This window comes from Oryx dammah, unplaced genomic scaffold, assembly GCF_014754425.2.
Source record: "Oryx dammah isolate SB20612 unplaced genomic scaffold, SCBI_Odam_1.1 HiC_scaffold_18, whole genome shotgun sequence".
Taxonomy (NCBI): domain Eukaryota; kingdom Metazoa; phylum Chordata; class Mammalia; order Artiodactyla; family Bovidae; genus Oryx; species Oryx dammah.
In genome coordinates, this window is record NW_024070202.1 from 101,866,103 (window position 1) to 101,881,068 (window position 14,966).

Below are 14,966 nucleotides of genomic sequence, written 5' to 3' on the forward strand. Positions count from 1 at the left end.
CAGGTAGAATTCACTTGAGAATTGCATCTCTGTCAATAGGGAACCTGTACATTTTCTGTATCATCTCAAATCAATTTTGCAAATTTATCTTCTTCTAAAATTTATCAATGCCATATATTTAGCAAATGGAGATATATTTGTTCATTTAGTCAACAAGCTATTCTGTGTGCCACTCTGGCAGACTCTGTCCTAGGCAGTTGGGATATTTCAAAAAACAAAAGTCCCTAAGAGATCTGCATAGCAAGATGGCAGAGTAGAAGGATATGTGCTCACTTGTTCTCATGAGAACTCTGGAATCATGATTAACTGCTGAACAACCATTGACAAAGAAACACTGGAACCTACCAAAAAAGACACTCTACCTTCAAGGACAAAGGGGAAGCCATGACCAGATGGTAGGAGGGGCACAACTGTGATAGAATCAGCAGCAGAATACACTTTCTTCCCAAGTGCACACAGAACATTCTGCAGGCCAGATCACATCGTGGGTCATAAATTAAGCCTTGATAAACTTAAGAAAACTGAAATCATATCAAGCATCTTTTCTGGCCACAACAGTATGAGATTAGAAATAAACTATAAGAAACTATAAAAAACACAAACACATGGAGGCTAAACAATATGCTAATAAACAACCAATGGATCACTGAAGAAATCAAAGAGGAAATTAAAAAAAAAAAAAAAAAAAACTAGAGACAAATGAAAGCACAATGTTCCAAAACCTATAGGATGCACAAAAGCAGTCCTAAGAGGGAAGTTTATAGCAATACAATCTTACCTCAGGAAATGAGAAAAGTCTCAAATAAATAACCTAAAATCACTGTAGATGGTGACTGCAGCCATGAAATTAAAAGACGCTTACTCCTTGGAAGAAAAGTTATAACCAACCTAGATAGCACATTGAAAAGCAGAGACATTACTTTGCCAACAAAGGTCCATCTAGTCAAGGCTATGGTTTTTCCAGTGGTCAGGTATGGATGTGAGAGTTGGACTGTGAAGAAAGCTGAGCGCCAAAGAATTGATGCTTTTGAATTGTGGTGTTAGAGAAGACTCTTGAGAGTCCCTTGGACTGCAAGGAGATCCAACCAGTCCATTCTGGAGGAGATCAGCCCTGGGATTTCTTTGGAGGGAATGATGCTAAAGCTGAAACTCGAGTACTTTGGCCACCTCATGAAAAGAGTTGACTCTTTAGAAAAGACTCTGATGCTGGGAGGGATTGGGGGCAGGAGGAGAAGGGGACGACAGAGGATGAGATAGCTGGATGGCATCACGGACTCGATGGACGCGAGTCTGAGTGAACTCCAGGAGTTGGTGATGGACAGGGAGGCCTGGCCTGCTGCGATTCATGGGGTCGCAAAGAGTCAGACACGACTGAGCGACTGAACTGAACTGAACTGAACCTCACATCTAAAACAACTAGAGAAAGAAGAACAAACAAAACCTAAAATTAGCAAAAGGAAAGAAATCATAAAGATCAGAGCAGAAATAAATGAAATAGAGACAAATAAAACATAGCAAAGATCAATGATACTAAAACCCGGTTCTTTGAAAAGATAAACAAAATTGATAACCCTTTAGCCAGGCTCATCAAGAAAAAAAAGGAGAGGACTCAAATCAATAAAATTAGAAATGGAAAAGCTATAACCGACACCACAGAAACACAAAGGATCATATGAGACCACTGTATGTCAATATAAACCACTGTATGTCAATAAAATGGGCAACCTGGAAGAAATGGTCAAATTCTTGGAAAGTTACAATCTCCCAAGGCTGAACCAGGAATAAATAGAAAATATGAACAGACCAATCACAAGCACTGAAATTGAAACTGATTTAAAAACTCCAAATGATCCTGTATGTGAGACAGCAAAAGAGACACAGATGTATAAAATGGACTTTTGGTCTCTGAGGGAGAGGGAGAGGGTGGGATGATTTGGGAGAATGGCATTGAAACATGTATACTATCATGTAAGAAATGAAGTGCCAGTCTATGTTCGATACAGGATACAGGATGCTTGGGACTGGTGCATGGGGATGATCCAGAGAGATGATATGAGGTGGGAGGTGGGAGGTGTGAGGGGGATTCAGGATTGGGAGCTTGTATACACCCGTGGTGGATTCATGTCAATGTATGGCAAAACCAATACAGTATTGTAAAGTAAAATAAAGTAAAAATAAAATTAAAAAAATAATAAAATTAAAACTCCAAATGGATTCATGTTGATGTGTAGCAGAACCAATACAATATTGCAAAGTAAAAAAAATTTTTTTTAATTTAAAAAATATAACAAAAAAGGGAAGGAACATATATTTATTTATGTCTGATTCACATTATTCTATGGCAGAAACCAACACGATGTTGTAAAGCAATTAGCATTTATTCCTCCAATTAAACTTTAAAAAAAATAAATAAAATATAAAATATAAAAAAATAAAAACTCCAAACAAACAGATGCCCAGGATCTGATAGCTTCATAGGTAAATTCGATCAAACATTTAGAAAAGAGCTAACATCTACTCTTCCAAAACTGCTCCAAAAAATTTCAGAGGAAGAAAAACTCCCAAACTCATTCTATGAGGCCACCATCACCTTGATACCAAAACCAGACCACAAAAGAAGATATCACAAAAAAAGAAAATAACAGTCCAATATCACAATGACATAGATGCAAAAATCCTCAACAAAATACTAGCGATCTGAATCCAACAATACATTAAAAAGATCATAAACCATAATCAAGTGGGATTTATCCAGGGGATGCAAGGATTTTTCAATATCCACAAACCAATCAGTGTGATACATCATATCAACAAAAAATGACTGAAGAATAAAACCCATATGATTATCACAATAGATTCAGAAAAAGCTTTAGACAAAATTCAACACCTATTTATGATAAAAAAAAAAAAAAAAAAAACTCTTCAGAAAGGGGATAGAGGAATTTATCTCAACATAATAAAGGGCATATACAACAACCCTACAGCTAACATCATACTCAATGGTGAAAAGCTAAAAGCATTTCTGCTAAGATTAGGAATAAGACAAGGATATCCACTCTTGCCACTTTTATTCAACATAGTTTTGGAATTCTTAGTGATGACAACTAGAGAAGAGAAAGAAATAAAGTAATTCAAATTGGAAAAGAAGTTAAGCTGTCATTGTTTGCAGATGACATGATACTATACAAAGAAAATCCTAAAGATACAAGAAAACTACTAGAGCTCATAAATGAATTTGGTAAAGTTTTAGGTTATGAAATTAATACACAGAAATCGGCTGCATTTCTATATACTAACAATGAAAGATCAGAAATAGAAATTCAAAAAGCAATTACATTTACCATTGCATCAAAAAGAATAAAATGCCTAGGAATAAACATACCTAAGGACACAAAAGATCTGTACTCCAAAAACTGTAAGACGCTGATGAAAGAAATTGAAGACAACACAAACAGATAAACAGATATACCATGTTCGTGGGTTGAAGGAACAATATTGCCAAAATGACTATTACCGAAGGCCATCTACAGATTCCATGCAGTCCTTATCAAATTACCAATGGCATTTTTCTCAGAACTAGAACAAAAAATTCTTTAACTCTATATGGAGACACAAGAGACCCAAAATAGTCAAAACAATCTTGAGAAAGAGAAACAGAGCTGGAGGAGTCAGGCTCCTTGACTTCAGATTATACTACAAAGGTATAGTCATCAAAATAATATAGTACCAGCACAAAAATAGAAATATAGATCATTGGGGCAGGATAGAAAGTCCAGAAATAAACCCACACACTTATGGTCAGTTAATCTATGAGGAAGCAGGCAAAACTATACAAAGGAGGAAAGACAGTCTCCTTAATAAATGGTACTGGGAATACTGGACAGCTACATGCAAAAAAAAAAAAAAAAAAGAAGAAGAAGAAGATTCTTTAATACCATACACAAAAATAAACTCAAAATGGACTAAAGACTTAAATATGAGATTGAACACTACAAAATCATAGAGGAGAATATAGGCAGAATACTCTGATACAAATCCCAACAAGATCTTTTTTTGATCCATCTCTCAAAGTAATGGACATAAAAACAAAAATAAACAAATGGGACCTAATTAAACTCAAAAGTTCTTGAACAGCAAAGGAAACTATTTAAAAAATGAAAAGACACTCCACAGAGTGGGAGAAAATATTTGCAAATGATATGACCAACAAATGATTTGTCTCCAAAATTTATAAACTGCTCATGCAGATTATTATCATCAAAACAACCTAATCAAAAAGTGAGTGGAAGACCTAAATAGATATTTCTCCAAAGAAGATAAACAGAAGGCCAACAAGCACATGAAAAGATGTTCAACATCATTAATTACTAGAGAAATGCAAATCATAACTACAATGAGATATCACCTCATACCAGTCAAAATGATCATCAAAAAAATCCACAAAGAACAAACTCTGGAGAGGGTGTGGAGAAAAGGGAACCCTCCTATATTGTTGATGAGAATGTAAATTGGTACAGCCATAACTGTGAACAGTATGGAGCCTCTAATGAAAATGAGTTAATGCAGAAAACAGAAGTTATAAATTATTTCTTCATTATGAAGAGAAAATTTCTTCATTATCAAGAGAAAACTGCTCTGATAAATAACAGACTACCATTGAAAGACAGAAGTAATCCAAAAGATTAAATTAAGCTGGCAATCTACTCTCCTTCTTGTCCCAAGTTTCTTGAAATAGCTAGGCAGAGAACCAATTAAATAGAGCACATCTATAGCACCTCTAAAATAAAGAAAGGGTGCCATCACTGAACCTCAAATCCTTAAGATTAGAAAGTTGAGGTTATTGGTTTGACAAAGAAGTAAGAGTAGATAACTGTAATTGGATGTACTTGCAGGAAACAAGTGCTTCAAAGATAATAGCAATTTTAGACATGTTTCAAATTTAGAGTAAAACAGAAATAATAGAAAGTCCCATGACTTCACACCTGACAGGGCTCTCCCGTCCTTATAAACAGTGCTGCTGCTGCTAAGTCACTTCAGTCGTGTTCAACCTTGTGTGACCCCATAGACGGCAGCCCACCAGGCTCCTCCATCCCTGGGATTCTCCAGGCAAGAACACTGGAGTGGGTTGCCATTTCCTTCTTCAATGCATGAAAGTGAAAAGTCAAAGTGAAGTCGCTCAGTCGTGTCTGACTCTTCGCGACCCCATGGACTGCAGCCAACCAGGCTCCTCCATCCATGGGATTTTCCAGGCAAGAGTACTGGAGTGGGGTGCCACCGCCTTCTCCCAATAGCCTTGTTTGCTCCTTGGGCAGAAACCGACTTCTTTTTATCAAAGGGAATACTATGCCAGTAGAGAGCAGGTATCACAACATGGAGACTGGAGAAACAGATCACAGCCTGAAAAACTTCAAAAAATCACACAAAAGTTAGGATTAAAAAAAAAAAAAGAGCAAAGCTGATTTTGGCATTTACTTTCAGGTTAAAGCTGTGAAATGGGGGATGGGGAGAAGAAGTGATAATAGAGGGAGGATTAAAGGCTACTCTAGGCTACATGAGAACCAGTGTATTATAACTGAAGCAGAACAGATCTTGGACCTCAAAAATATTCCACTTTGGCATAAGAATTATTTTCTGCTGAAAGCAACTGAGAAGCAATAGACTTAAGAAAAACTTCCTGTCCTCCTCCTATTTGCCCAAAAGGAGGACATAAACTTACAAAGTGTTCCTCCATCCCCTCTACCAGGAAGAATAAAAGTTAATCGCTAGGGAAAACTTCAGATCTTTATCAATCCGAATATGGCACCAGAGGGCTTCCTTGGTGGCTCAGATGGTAAAGAATTTGCCTGCAATGCAGGAGACCTGGGTTCAATCCCTGGGTCTAGAAGATCTCCTGGGATAGGAAATGGCAACCTACTCTAGTACTCTTGCTTGGAAAATCCCAGGGACAAGGAGCCTGGAGGGCTACAGACATGGAGTCACAAAGACTTGGACATGACTGAGTGACTAACACATGGCACCAGAGGAATTTACACAACAAACTTTGCTAACTAGGCTTTATCTTCTGTTAGTCTCCCATATATTTATCTTCCCACAATTTGCTGTCCCTAGAGACTCAAAATCCTTTTGTCTTGATAGTTCTCTAATAATCTATTATTCCTTGGTTAAGAAACTATATAAGGGGACTTCTCTGGTAGTCCAATGGTTAAGGACACCTTGCAAAGCAGGGTACACGGATTTGATCCCTGGCCAGGCAATTAAGGCCACTTGCCACAACTACTGAGCCCATGGACACTGCAGCTAGAGTCCATGTGCTTCGATGAAGATACCTCCTATGACAATAAGAGCTAATGCAGCCAAATCAATTAATTAATTTTTAAAAAATGAACAGTAAAAAAAAAAAATCAAACTCTGGGAGATAGTGAAGGACAGGGAGGCCTGGTGTGCTTCAGTCCACAGGGTTGCAAACAGTTGGATACAACTGAGCGATTGAACAACAAGGGGGAAAAAAAAGGTTATGTAAGACCAAATTTTAACTAAGCCTTTGAGTTACTCGTCTTCCTTGTGTAGCATGCATAACTACACATGTTTGTAAACTTGTTTGTTTTTCTCTTGTTAATCTGTCTTCTTGTCAGTCCAATCTACAGGACTCCAGCTGGAGAACCTAAGATGGGTAGAGGAAGAAATCTGTCCTTGCCTATAAGACTATTGAACTGTGGTATTGGAGAAGACTCTTGAAAGTCCCATGGACTGTGAGAAGATCAAACCAGTCTGTCCTAAACAAAACCAACCCTGAATATTCATTGGAAGGACTGATACTGAAGTTGAAGGTTCAATCCTTTGGTCACCTGAGGCAAAGAGCCAACTCATTGTAGAAGACACTGATGCTCAGAAAGATTGAAGATGGAGGGAAAAGGGGATAACAGAGGACGAGATGGTTGGATGGCATCATTGACTCAATGGACATGAGTTTGAGCAAACTTCAGGAGATGGTCAAGGACAGGGAAGCCTGTCGTGCTGCAGTCAATAGGGTCAGAAAGAGTCGGACACAATTGAGCAGCAACTGAACAACAATAAGACTATGTCAGGTAGTAGTTGGTAGTATCCTTTTAATAAGGGAGGCAAAGAAGCCAAAGGTAAGAACAGATCAGTTGTCTCCTCTTGCCAACTCCACCTGCCTTCTAGGAAAGAAGCCTTTGACAGAGAAGTTAAACACCAAGGTGAACTATGAAAAGTTGAAAAATAAGAGCAGAACATAGTTTACATCAGCAAAGAAGACAGTCACAGGGCTTTGCCTAAAATGACCTTGAGCAATCAGTAGTCCACGAGGCAGAACCAGGTAACTACAAGACTCCCAATGCACTGCTGATGTTCCAAATTCCAGGAACATTCTTCAAGGATGTGTGGCATGAAAAGGATGGCCCTATGCTGGGGTGTTATCAGTCACAGTGCACCTAACTGTTACACCATCAATTTCTACCACCCCCATTCCCAGGCTTTTTAAACCGGAAACTGCATTCTGACTGGGTGGTAGACCCTGCAAGGAATGCCTTACACGTATATCCTCTGGAATAATTCCCCAAACACAGATTTTTAGGGGTTTCCTTGATAGCTCAGTTGGTAAAGAATCCACCTGCAATGCAGGAGACCCCAGTTCGATTCTTGGGTTGGGAAGCTCCGCTGGGGAAGGAAAAATGCTACCCACTTCAGTATTCTGGCCTGGAGAACTCCCTGGACTATCTAGTCCATGGAGTTGCAAAGAGTCAGACACGACTGAGCGACTTTCACTTTCATTTGGGCTTCCCTTGTGGCTCAACTGGTAAAGAATCTGCCTGCAGTGTGGGAGACTTGGGTTCAATCCCTGGGTTGGGAAGATCCCCTGGAGAAGGGAAAGGCTAGCCACTCCAGTATTCTGGTCTGGAGAATTCCATGGACTATGTAGTCCACGGGATCACAAAGAGTCAGACACGACTTAGCCACTAAACCATCACGCAATGTAAAAGAACAGCTCTGTGCTGATACCTCAGAACCCCACACATATCCACAGAGGCAGAGACAAAGCTTGACCTGCAGCTGATCTGAGTCTTGACCGAATATCCTGGATCCTCTGAAAACAAGAGTGTGCTAGAGGCGTGTGAGGAGGTGCCACCAGACCATTTCTCACTTACTTCCCTATCAACCAAGGAGGAGCCCATAGCGAGGCAGTATCTCATCTTCTCCCAGGTTCTGATGAGGTCTGAGGCCTCTGATGCAGCCCCTGGCATCCAGTGCAGACTATCAGGCGCATCAGCAGCTACACAGCAGTGGCCCTTCAGCAATAGGGTGGACCATCATTCATGTTGCAATCACCTGGACCCTTTTGTTTTGCTGTTCTCCTACTCCAGAGACTAAAGGAGGAGTTTGCCATTATCACAGGGACATAGAAGCTGATTTTTTAAACAGAGATTATGCGACTATACTCAGAAAAAAAGTTATAAAAAAAAAAACCCCAAGAGATCTGCTGGTACATAATTACATCTTTGTTTCTTTAACTGATCAATATTCCTAAAAGATAGATCAGCAAATAGACACTATTTCCATGTGAGAGTCTCCTCCTTTGTCACCATTGCAACTCCAGCTTGCACAAGAGGTGGCAAAATTTCCCATATTATAAATATAATTTATATGCAGTGTCTCTAAGGGGAAACTGTCTTGTTAAAGAAGGTAAAGATTTCTAGGGATTTTAACAAGTGGTGCTGGGAAAACTGGTCAACTACTTGCAAAAGAATGAAACTAGAACACTTTCTAACACCATACACAAAAACAAACTCAAAATGGATTAAAGATCCAAATGTAAGACCAGAAACTATAAAACTCCTAGAGGAGAACATAGGCAAAACACTCTCTGACATAAATCACAGCAGGATCCTCTATGACCCACCTCCCAGACTACTGGAAATAATAGCAAGAATAAACAAATGGGACCTGATTAAACTTAAAAGCTTTTGCACAACGAAGGAAACTATAAGCAAGGTGAAAAGGCAGCCTTCAGAATGGGAGAAAATCATAGCAAATGAAGCAACTGGCAAAGAATTAATCTCAAAAACATACAAGCAGCTCCTGCAGCCCAATTCCAGGAAAACAAATGACCCAATCAAAAAATGGGCCAAAGAACTAAACAGACATTTCTCCAAAGAAGACATTCAGATGGCTAACAAACACATGAAAAGATGCTCAACATCACTCATTATCAGAGAAATGCAAATCAAAACCACAATGAGGTACCATCTCACACCGGTCAGAATGGCTGCTATCAAAAAGTCTACAAACAAGTGCTTGAGAGGGTGTGGAGAAAAGGGAACCCTCTTACACTGTTGGTGGGAATGCAAACTAGTACAGCCACTATGGAGAACAGTGTGGAGACTCCTTTAAAAACTACACTGTTCTCCATAGTGGCTGTACTAGTTTGCATTCCCACCAACAGTGTAAGAGAAATAGAACTGCCATATGACCCAGCAATCCCACTGCTGGGCATACACACTGAGGAAACCAGAATTGAAAGAGACACGTGTACCCCAACGTTCATTGTAGCACTGTTTACAATAGCTAGGTCATGGAAGCAACCTAGATGTCCATTGGCAGAAGAATGGATAAGAAAGCTGTGGTGCTTATACACAATGGAATATTACTCAGCTATTAAAGAATGCATTTGAATCAGTTCTAATGAGGTGGATGAAACTGGAGCCTATTATACAGAGTGAAGTAAGTCAGAAAGAAAAACACCAATACGGTATATTAACGCATATATATGGAATTTAGAAAGATGATAACGATGACCCTGTATACGAGACCGCAAAAGAGACACATATGTAAAGAACAGACTTTTGGACTCTGTGGGAGAAGGCGAGGGTGGGATGATTTGACAGAATAGCATTGAAACATGTATATTATCATATGTGAAATAGATCGCCAGTCCAGGGTCGATGCATGAGGTAGGGTGCTCAGGACTGGTGCACTGGGATGAAGGATGGGATGGGGAGGGAGGTGGGAGAGGGGTTCAGGATGGGGAACACATGTACACCCATGGCTGATTCATGTAAATGTATGGTAAAAAACCACTACAATATTGTAAAGTAATTAGCCTCCAATTAAATAATTTTTTTAAAGTTTCCCATATTATAAATATAATTTTTGAGGAAATATATATCTTATCTACCTCTAGAAAGGATTAATAAACTAGATTGTTAGAGTTATTAAAATTTAATGGAGAAAGTTTTTATTCTAATTATCCAATATAACATTAATATATCAAATATTAATATAAATCTGACAAGAAGGTAAAGATTTCTAGGGAAGTTTTTGCTTTTTTATGCTTTATATGCACTGTCCCTAAGGGGAAAATGTCTTGCTAAAGTGGGAACAGAAAAAAATGTTTTAAAGAAGCTCATGATCATTGGTTACTTGGAAACATGTCAAGAGCAAAAACTGTTTTTAAAGAACTGAAAAATTTTAATATCTGACACACAGTTACACATAGGGAAAACTTTTATGTTTATTTTTATAAAGTTTTTTATCCAAGATGACACCTTGGATAAATTAGACTGGTTTAACCTTTTGGTTTAGAAATAACTATCTTGGGGGAAGGGGTGGTCCTAAGATGGTGGAGGAATAGGACAGGGAGACCACTTTCTCCCCCACAAATTCATCAAAAGATCATTTGAACGTTGAGTAAATTCCACAAAACAACTTCTGAATGCCGGCAGAAGACATCAGGCACCCAGAAAAGCAGCCCATTGTCTTCAAAAGGAGGTAGGAAAAAATATAAAAGATAAAAGACAAAAGAGGTAGGGACGGAGCTCCGTCCCCAGGAGGGAGTCTTAAAAAAGAGAGGTTTCCAAACACAGGAAACACTCTCACTGCTGAGTCTGTGCTGAGCCTTGGAACTACAGAGGGCAACATAACCAGGAGGAAAAATAAATAGATAATTAAAACCCACAGATTACGTGCCCAGTGGTAACTCCCCCAGCGGAGAAGCAGCGCAGATGCCTGCATCCGCCACTAGCAAGCTGGGGCTGGGCAGGGAGGCGCGGGCTGCATTGCTTAGAGTAAGGACCGGGCCTGAATGCCCCGAGGGCAATCTGAGGGAACTAACTCGGGATAGCAAACCAGACTGTGGGATAGCAACCACGCGAAAAGCCCTAACCTAAGACACCGCCAGGCCTGCTCACAGACCAAAGGACTGAGCAGATATGGAATTTAGAAAGATGGTAACGATAACCCTGTATGCGAGACAGCAAAAGAGACACAGATGTATAGAACAGACTTTTGGACTCTGTGGGAGAGGGAGAGGGTGGGATGATTTGGGAGAATGGCATTGAAACATGTATAATATCATGTAAGAAACAAATCGCCAGTCTAGGTTTGATGCAGGATACAGGATGCGTGGGGCTGGTGCACTGGAATGACCCAGAGAGATGGTATGGGGAGGGAGGTGGGAGGGGGGTTCAGGATTGGGAACTCATGCACACCCATAGCGGATTCATGTTGATGTATGGCAAAACCAATACAGTATTGTACAGTAAAATAAAGTAAAATAAAAATAAAAAATAAAAAAGACTGAGCAGAGCTAGCTGGATGCAGACCGGCCCATCCCTCTCCAGTGACAGGCAGGTGAGGGCAGCCAGAGCTGGAAGGGGGCAGTCGCAGCCCCAGAGAGGTATTATCTACCAAACTGCAAGCAGGCTTCATTGCTAACCAAGACTTCTTGGGATTCTGGGTGGCCAACATCCGCCTGAGAAGGTGCGCAGGCTGTACACCCAGAAAATCGAGCGGCAGGGACAGGGGAGGCGATAAGTCACAGCGACCGCGCTCGCCAAACACCTGGTCACCTGAGCTGCTCGGACCTGGGAAGGGCACAAAATGCAGGTCCAACCGAGTCTGCGCCTCTGAGGACTACCTGAGTTCCTGAACCTGAACAACTTAGACCTGGGGCCGGCCTCAGACAGTTCCCGGCAGATCAACCTAGAGCCTAAGCAGTGTAGACAGGGGAAGCATGCACGCCGTGAGCAGGGGTAAACCCAGTGTGGCCGAGACACTGTGAGCACACGCCAGTGTTATTTGTTTGCAGCGTCCCTCCCTCCCCACAGCACGACTGAACAAGTGAGCCTTAAAAAGTGTCCACCACCGCCCCCTTGTGTCAGGGCGGAAATTAGACACTGAAGAGACCAGCAAACAGAAGCTAAAACAGAGGGAACTTCCTTAGAAGTGACAGGTGCAATAGATTAAAACCCTGTAGTTAGTACCAACTACATAGGAAGGGGCCTATAGATCTTGAGAAATATAAGCCAGATCAAGGAACTATGCAAAAATGAACTGACCCCACACTGCCCACAACAGCACCAGAGAAAGTCCTAGATATATTTTTACTATTTTTACTATCATTCCTTAATTTAAAAAATTTTTTTTTATTTTTAAGTCCTCTATTATTCCTTTAATTTTTATAACCTACTATTACTTTGCAAGAAAGAGAGAGAGAGACCCTATTTTTAAAAGCAAACTTCATATATATATATATATTTTTATCATTTTTATGACTTTTTTTCTCTAATATTGTATTTTTGAAAATCTAACCTCTACTCTAAATTTTTAATCTTTGCTTTTTGGTATTTGTTATCAACATTGTACCTTTAAGAACCCCAATCTTCAGTACCCATTTTTACTTGGGAGCGAGATTACTGGCTTGACTGCTCTCTCCCCCTTTGGACTCCCCTTTTTCTCCACCAGGTCGCCTCTATCTCCTCCCTCCCCCTTCTCTTCTTTACCCAACTCTGTGAATCTCTTTGTGTGTTCCAGTCTGTGGAGAACACTTAGGGAACTGATTACTAACTGGATCTGTCTCTCTCCTTTTGATTCCTGCCTTTATCCTCCTGGTCACCTCTGTCTCCTTCCTCCCTCTTCTCTTCTCTGTATAACTCCATGAACATCTCTGAGTGGTCCAGACTGTGGCACACACACAAGGAAGTGATTACTGGCTAGCTTGCTCTCTCCTCTTTTGAGTCCACCTCATCTCATCCTGGTCACCTCTATCTCTCTCTTCCCTCTTCTCATCTCCATGTAACTCTGTGAACCTCTCTGAATGTTCCTCACTGTGGAAAACTTTTCATCTTTAACCTAGATGTTTTATCAACAGTGCTGTATAGATGGAGAAGTTTTGAGACTACTGTAAAAATAAGACTGAAAACCGGAAGCAGGACGCTTAAATCCAAATCCTGAGAACACCAGAGAACTCCTGACTCCAGGGAACATTAATCAACAGGAGCTCATCAAATGTCTCCATACCTACACTGAAACCAAGCACCACCTAAGGGCCAACAAGTTCCAGAGCAAGACATACCATGCAAATTCTCCAGCAACACAGGAACATAGCCCTAGTGTCAATATACAGGCTGCCCAAAGTCACTCCAACCCACTTCAGTTCAGTTCAGTTGCTCAGTATGTCTGACTCTTTGTGACCCCATGAATCGCAGCACGCCAGGCCTCCCTGTCCATCACCATCTCCCAGAGTTCACTCAGACTCACGTCCATCGAATCCGTGATGCCATCCAGCCATCTCATCCTCGGTCGTCCCCTTCTCCTCCTGCCCCCAATCCCTCCCAGCATCAGAGTCTTTTCCAATGAGTCAACTCTTCGCATGAGGTGGCCAAAGTACTGGAGTTTCAGCTTTAGCATCATTCCTTCCAAAGAAATCCCAGGGCTGATCTCCTTCAGAATGGACTGGTTGGATCTCCTTGCAGTCCAAGGGACTCTCAAGAGTCTTCTCCAACACCACAGTTCAAAAGCATCAATTCTTCGGCGCTCAGCTTTCTTTACAGTCCAACTCTCACATCCATACATGACCACAGGAAAACCCATAGCCTTGACTAGACGGACCTTAGTCGGCAAAATAATGTTTCTGCTTTTGAATATACTATCTAGGTTGGTCATAACTTTTCTTCCAAGGAGGAAGCGTCTTTTAATTTCATGGCTGCAGTCACCATCTGCAGTGATTCTGGAGCCCAAAAAAATAAAGTCTGACACTGTTTCCACTGTTTCCCCATCTATTTCCCATGAAGTGATGGGACTGGATGCCATGATCTTCGTTTTCTGGATGTTGAGCTTTAGGCCAACTTTTTCGCTCTCCTCTTTCTCTTTCATCAAGAGGCTTTTTAGCTCCTCTTCACTTTCTGCCATAAGAGTGGTGTCATCTGCATATCTGAGGTTACTGTTATTTCTTCCGGCAATCTTGATTCCAGCTTGTGTTTCTTCCAGCCCAGCGTTTCTCATGATGTACTCTGCACATAAGTTAAATAAGCAGGGTGACAATATACAGCCTTGATGGACTCCTTTTCCTATTTGGAACCAGTCTGTTGTTCCATGTCCAGTTCTAACGGTTGCTTCCTGACTTGCATACAGATTTCTCAAGAGGCAGGTCAGGTGGCCTGGTATTCCCATCTCTTTCAGAATTTTCCACAGTTTATTGTGATCCACATAGTCAAAGGCTTTGGCATAGTCAATAAAGCAGAAATAGATGTTTTTCTGGAACTAGCTTGCTTTTTCCATGATCCAGCAGATGTTGGCAATTTGATCTCTGGTTCCTCTGCCTTTTCTAAAACCAGCTTGAACATCAGGGAGTTCACGGTTCACGTATTGTTGAAGCCTGGCTTGGAGAATTTTGAGCATTACTTTACTAGCATGTGAGATGAGTGCAATTGTGAGGTAGTTTGAGCATTCTTTGGCATTGCCTTTCTTCAGAATTGGAATGAAAACTGACCTTTTCCAGTCCTGTGGCCACTGCTGAGTTTTCCTAATTTGCTGGCATATTGAGTGCAGCACTTTCACAGCATCATCTTTCAGGATTTGAAATAGCTCAACTGGAATTCCATCACCTCCACTAGCTTTGTTTGTAGTGATGCTTTCTAAGGCCCACTTGACTTCACATTCCAAGATGTCTG